Genomic DNA, 6,770 nt, shown 5'->3' on the forward strand with positions numbered 1-6,770 from the left:
GGCAGCGGCGGGGCAGGGAGGAGGGCGGAGGGGGGGGGGAGAGGTGCATGTTCCATTCGCCACGGGCGGTTCCCCGTGTCCGTGCCTCCCCACGGCCTGTATCTAGGGTCCTGCTCAGGCAGCCACTCGCTGCACCCACCTTGCTGGGAGCCCCTGTAGCTCTGACTCGCGGGGTCACCTTGTGAGCCGCCATGTATCATAATAAACGCAGAAATGTGCGCTCGTTTGTCTCAAACAAGAGAACAGATTTCTGGGGGAAAGAGCTCCGAGGCCCTGGGGGCTCAGGGCTCCGTGGCTGGGCCGCCTTTAAAGGGGGTTTGCGGCCTGTAAAGTAGCAGCGTCCCACGGTGCGTGGGGTTCCTTGTTTTGTGGAAACGTCCGTAGCGACGGGCTGGTTGTAAGGAGTGTGTGTGGTCTGTGCGAGGGCTGGGAGGACGGGGTGACAAGGTCGCTGGTCCTTGCTCCGCCACCGCCCGGGCTGGGCCGGGTCAGGGGGCGTTTCTCAGCTCAGCAGCCTCATGCGTCCAGGCGTCCTGTCTGCGTGCGGGCCGGGTGCCCAGGAGCCAGAGGCCAGCGACTGCCTTCCGGGGTGGACGTGTGTCCTGTCCTCGCTGCGACTGAGGTGCAGGGCGGAGCCCGAGGCCACCAGGAGGGAGGCCTGTAGGAGGCGCTCATGAGGCGCTTGGGTGTGACCCCCCCAGGAAGGCCGCGCTCCCCCTTCTGCTGACGCTGCGCCTCCGCCTCTGCGGGACGGGTTCCTGCTCAGACGCCGGAAAGGAGCTCCGGATGCAATGTGCGGCGTTGTTAGAGCTGGGGGTCTCCTGCTCCAGGGGACCAGGGGCCAGACCAGCCTTCCCCCCAGGACCCGCTCCCCGCTCCCGCCACCCTCCCTGCCTGCTGTCGCCCCTCAGCCCTGAACATGCTCTGGTCCCTCCGGGCGCTCCCGGTCCTCAGCTCTCCACTCTCCCGCCACGTCCCCACCAGCCCGTGGCCCAGGGGCAGCTCTCCAGGAGAACTTTCTAGAAGTGGAGAAAGCGAGGCGACAGGGGCCGGGCAGGGACACCGGACACCAGCCCTGTCCCCTCTGCTCTGGGGCTAAGCTCCGCCCGAGGCCCCACCCAGGCCTCGCTGGGCGTCTTGAACCTGCTCCGGAGCCGCCGCGTTTGGGTGTTTCTGGGTCTCTGGCCGTGCACCCGCCTTGTCTGTGACCGAGTTCTGGGCGCAGAGAGGAGCCGAGACGGTGGAGGCCGATGTCACCGCTGCCGGGCGGAGGCCACGTGGGGACAGGCCCCTTCCTGTGGGCACAGCGTCCTGCGAGGCCGGCTCCAGACACAGGCGCTGAGAGCAAGCCTAGAGGTGCCGACTGGCCCCCAAGCCCCCAAGCAAAGCCCTGGGGGGAGGGGGGGTCAGACCTGACCTGGTATTAAACCCCAGGGCTTCTCTGCCCCAAGCCCTTTTCCACAGGAAGCAGCCCGGGGGAGGAAGCGTGGCTGCCTTTCCCAATCGATCGATCGATCGATCGATCGATCATAGACTCAGCGCTGAGGGAGGGAGGCCGCCCTCGGGGTCGGGGCTTCCGCCAGCCGGGGGGCCTCCAGGACACGGCAGGGTTCCAGGAAGAGGAGGCCGCTGTCGAGGCTTCCCCACCCCCACGGGAAACGCCTCCTCCCGGACGGTTTCCAATAACAGTTCACACTTGAACCAAAGGGAGAATGGACGCTCATCCGAAGGCGAAGGCGCGTCTATTTCCATGCTGTTCTCTCTCTTCCCCAGAACCCAGTCCCCCCGCCACCCAAAACCAACAATAAGCAAAACCACAAACAACCCGCCCAAACGGAAACTGCTCAAAAGAGCAACACAATGAAACCCCAAAGCTTCTGTTGTCCATCGCACCCTTGATTCCCTCCCTCCCTGGGCCCCTGCCCTCGGGCCAGAGTGTAGGAGCCTCTGCTGAGTGTCCCAGCTGAAGAGCCCGTGGGCTTTTAACTGGGAGCAGCTGTGGAGGGTGAGGGTTAGGGTGGGGTGAGGGTTAGGGCTAGGGGTAGGGCTAGGGGTAGGGCTAGGGGTAGGGCTAGGGGTAGGGCTAGGGGTAGGGCTAGGGGTAGGGCTAGGGGTAGGGCTAGGGGTAGGGCTAGGGGTAGGGCTAGGGGTAGGGCTAGGGGTAGGGCTAGGGGTAGGGCTAGGGGTAGGGCTAGGGGTAGGGCTAGGGGTAGGGCTAGGGGTAGGGCTAGGGGTAGGGCTAGGGGTAGGGCTAGGGGTAGGGCTAGGGGTAGGGCTAGGGGTAGGGCTAGGGGTAGGGCTAGGGGTAGGGCTAGGGGTAGGGCTAGGGGTAGGGCTAGGGGTAGGGCTAGGGGTAGGGCTAGGGGTAGGGCTAGGGGTAGGGCTAGGGGTAGGGCTAGGGGTAGGGCTAGGGGTAGGGCTAGGGGTAGGGCTAGGGGTAGGGCTAGGGGTAGGGCTAGGGGTAGGGCTAGGGGTAGGGCTAGGGGTAGGGCTAGGGGTAGGGCTAGGGGTAGGGCTAGGGGTAGGGCTAGGGGTAGGGCTAGGGGTAGGGCTAGGGGTAGGGCTAGGGGTAGGGCTAGGGGTAGGGCTAGGGGTAGGGCTAGGGGTAGGGCTAGGGGTAGGGCTAGGGGTAGGGCTAGGGGTAGGGCTAGGGGTAGGGCTAGGGGTAGGGCTAGGGGTAGGGCTAGGGGTAGGGCTAGGGGTAGGGCTAGGGGTAGGGCTAGGGGTAGGGCTAGGGGTAGGGCTAGGGGTAGGGCTAGGGGTAGGGCTAGGGGTAGGGCTAGGGGTAGGGCTAGGGGTAGGGCTAGGGGTAGGGCTAGGGTTAGGGCTTGGTTTAGGGTTAGTTCTAGGATTAGGGTTAGGGTTAGGATTAGGTTTAGGGTTAGTTTTAGGATTAGGGTTAGATTTTTGTTTAGGATCCACTTTAGCATTATGGTTAGAGTTAGAATTATGGTTTGTTTTCCTGTGTTGTAGGTTGGGCGTGCCATTCCATTCTTTTGATTGATGCAAGGTACGTCATTGGGGATTTGATCGAGTGGGAACCCTGAGCTGGTATTTGTTAACCACATGCCCCAGGTGGTTCCATTTCTCTGAGCCTGTGAGTCTGTATGTTATTCTGATATTTACCTCAAAATGCTTTTAGGTTTTAATGACCGGAAATCGGTGTCTGGTAGGTGGTGTGAATACGTTCACTCTACACCGGCAGCAGCCTGTGGCCCCCGTGGGCCCTGGGCTGGCAGGGACCGCCCTCCCCTGCACCGGGGTGTGTCCATCTGCAGTTCTCGCCGTGGAGTCTGGTTCCCAGGCTCTTTGCCGGTCTCCCGTTAGTAAGGGATTAAAACAGGCAGATCCCACAGCGACTGTGCCTACAGCGACTGCCTGCCCCTCACTCTTTCCACGCTTGTGCAAAACTGTTTTCTGTTGTCACTCTCCGTGCCTTTGAGCTGCTTTTCACTTTAAATACAGGAAACCCTCGATTTTGCGGACCTTGGTTTAACAGACTGGATTTAATGGACTCTGGATTTAAAAGACCTAACTTCCGGTCCTTATGTCATAGATGAAAATTAACACCCTGGTAATTTTAAAATGCTTTTAACCAAGATTTGCTTATAATTAAATTTACAGGGTTTTTTTTTTTGTTTTGTTACTAATTCACTGTTGTTTTTAACAAATTTTAGCCAATAGGCCATATGTTGGTAAAAGTACTGTAGTAATTTCGCTGACATTAAGTATTATGTATCTACAACTACTCAAATCCCCGAGTCACTGCTCTCAAACATGTTCTGCGAATGGGTAGCTGGTGATGGTGCCGCAGCCCGTGCTGTTCCCACGTGCGCCAAGCGCGTCCTAGCCGCGCCCATCTGCTCAGGCCCGGTGACTGGGGGACGCCCACATCCCGCAGACCCGTCCGGTAGAAACGTAAAACCAGTGTGACATACAGAAAGCTCTCCCGTGACATTTAACTTCCTAAACATGCCTAATTTTAATCACACAAACGTGTCTACATGAAAACAGGTAAACTAACTCGTCAATTTTTTAGCGTACGCATGCGGAAAACCTGCCTGAGGATGTAATGGCCTTTTGGCTTTAGCGGACGCCCCCTCGCCCGAGGCCGCCGTGTGGAGGTTGCTGGGTTCCCCCTTCGCCGGCCCCTCCCGGAGGCCGAGAGAACCAGCTCCAGAGCTTCAGGCCGATGCCCGTGACAGCTGCGCTGGGCCCCACGCGGGAGGGCGCGGGCCCGGCAGGACCATGGCCTGAGGCCAGCGAGACCCACCCCGTGTTTGCTCCTGGTGGCGGCATGGCCTTAAGGCTGTCCCAGGCCTGGCTGAGGGGCAGCTGGCGGGAACTGGGGGTTTTCCGCCCACTCTGTGGGAGGGCTCCCCCTAACTCACCATGTTATCCCCGTGCATCCCAGGTCATAAACCACATACATCCAAACCCTGTCAGTGGGGTAATTCGCCCTAAAGTTCAAGCGTAAGACAATTCCAGGCAGTTTTCTGACGGGAAATGACAGCCGTAGTCGAAGGAACAGATGGGAAAGAGGGTTTGACTCTCTAGGTTCTACACGAAGCTAAGCCTCGTCTGTAAAACCGTTAGCGGGAGGAAGTCACTCCCACCCGAGAAGGGACGTGCTGGGCTGTGGGCCATGGGCTGTGGACCGTGAGCCGTGGGCCGTGAGCCGTGGCGCACAGGCAGCTTCTCGGGAGATGTTCCAAGGTGTCCCTGGCCACCAAGAGCCGAGCGCCGGGAGCGGCGCCGGGACAGGCTGCTACCCACTCGGTGAGCCACGTTCTCCTCCCCTCCTGCCCCCCCTTCTGGTGACTAATGGGCCACAGCTGGGGCTTGAAGGTGGGTGACAGCAGCCTGCGGGCCGGTTGTCGATGTTGAAAGCGTGGAGGGATGTTCTGTATGAGAAGCTGACGCCGCTCTCGCCCTGGGCTGCGGGGGCTGCGCGGCGGGAGCTCTGCGGTCACTCTGGACTCAGGGTCCGTAATAGAAATGGGGGCGAGACAAGAGGGAGCCCAGGGAGCCACAGCCGGACACGGGGCTGAAACGCAGGCGCCCCGCCCAGGCCCGATGTCACGTGTGTGACCTTCAGGCCGTGTGTGAGGGAGACCTGGTCCGGATGGGGGTTCCCTCTGGACACGGCATTCTGGGTGGAACCACAGTGTGAGGACGAGCAGCGCGGACAGCCCAGTCCCTCCAGGTGGGGTGGCTGAGGCTCCCCACCGGGCAGCTTGGAGGCAGGGCACAGACTGGCCACAAGGTGGCACTGCACCTCCGTTCTCAATGGGGTCCGTCAATGGGGTAAGAAAACACTCCCTCGGGGTGGGCCGCGGGGTCCTTTGGGGAACCCTGGCGTGGCCTGCGTCTCCGAGTCCTGCTACCGGCCCTGAAGGCCACGCAGCCCACGCCCTGCCGAGTCCCATCCGTGGGCTGAACGGGCATCGAACAAGCACAGACCCTCCACGGAGACCCAGCCCCGCCCCGACATCCAGCGCAGTGACAGAGTGAACAGGTTTACTGCCTACGTTGGAGGTTACAGGCGATACGTGAGAGTACACTTAGGATACATGTAGTTACGTCAACATAAAACAGCTGGTTACGATGAGCACATGCAGCTCCTGCAGAGGAAAAACACGGACAACACGCCAGACAGACCGGCCTGGCTACGAGCCAGTGGGGGCAGCGGGTGTCCTGGGCGGGCAGGGCTGGTGCAGGGGACACAGCACACTGGCCCAGGCACCACGCCCACTATTCACACACGTGTGTTGAGACCGAAGGACTTAGACACTGACCTTAACACGCCCCCTTATCTGTGACACCCAGGGTGTTGGTGATCAGCCCTGGACGCGTGGAGTCCTCACTCACCACGGCTGTGCTTAAGGGACAGAGACGGGCACCCTGTGGCCACTGGCCTTAAGTGCTTTTCACGCAGCACGAGGCCACCCGCCAACGCACATACCAGTAGCACATGAAAAATCATGAATCCAAAAGATGCCACATCTGGCCCAGACCCTGCTGACGTCCGCCTGCACTCTGCCCACGGTCCAGGGAGAGGCCGCTGGGACCAGCGGGAGGGCCAGGCCCGGGTCCGCTGACTCACAGCGTCGCGGGACCTGGGACCATCCTGCTTTGCCGTTTAGTGGCTCCATCTTCTCTTGATTCACAGAAAAGTGCAAAAAGCTTTTCGAAGTGACCTCGCCTGGGCAGCAGGACGACCATGACCCACAGAAAGCGCCTGGCGGTCGTCACAGGGCCTTCCGCTCGGGGAGCTCACTGCCTGGCATGGCAGCCGTCGCCTCCTTCACTGGACGGAAGTGCACGGTCTGGGAGTTGGTTCTTAGTCCCGGAGAGAGAAGACGACGGAGGACCACAGACCTTCCTTCTGCATCTCTTCATCGCGCCCCCAGATCGTCCTCACTATCCAGGCAAGACCCTCCCAGCAAAGCTACAACTCCCCCGAGAGGGGGCTGGCACTTATTAGCAACATTTTAAACTGAGGCCCGTTGGCGTTTACCCCCAAACATGCCTTAGACGTTTAGTGCTCCGCCTTAGAGGTGACCTTCAGACGGCCTCCCGTCGAGGCGGCTGCTCAAACCGTCAGGACTGAGTCTCCTCCTCTCCGGTGGCGTGTGAAGCAGCAAAGAGCACGTGCCCCCCCCCCACGTGCACCCTCCCCTGCCAGCCCCCAGGGGGCTCCGCTCTGCGGTGACGGGACCACAGCCTCTGCCCGTCCCGTCCTCGGGGCAGAGGGCACCGCCTGAGCC

Source organism: Myotis brandtii, unplaced genomic scaffold (genome assembly GCF_000412655.1).
Source record: "Myotis brandtii unplaced genomic scaffold, ASM41265v1 scaffold426, whole genome shotgun sequence".
Classification (NCBI taxonomy): Eukaryota; Metazoa; Chordata; class Mammalia; order Chiroptera; family Vespertilionidae; genus Myotis; species Myotis brandtii.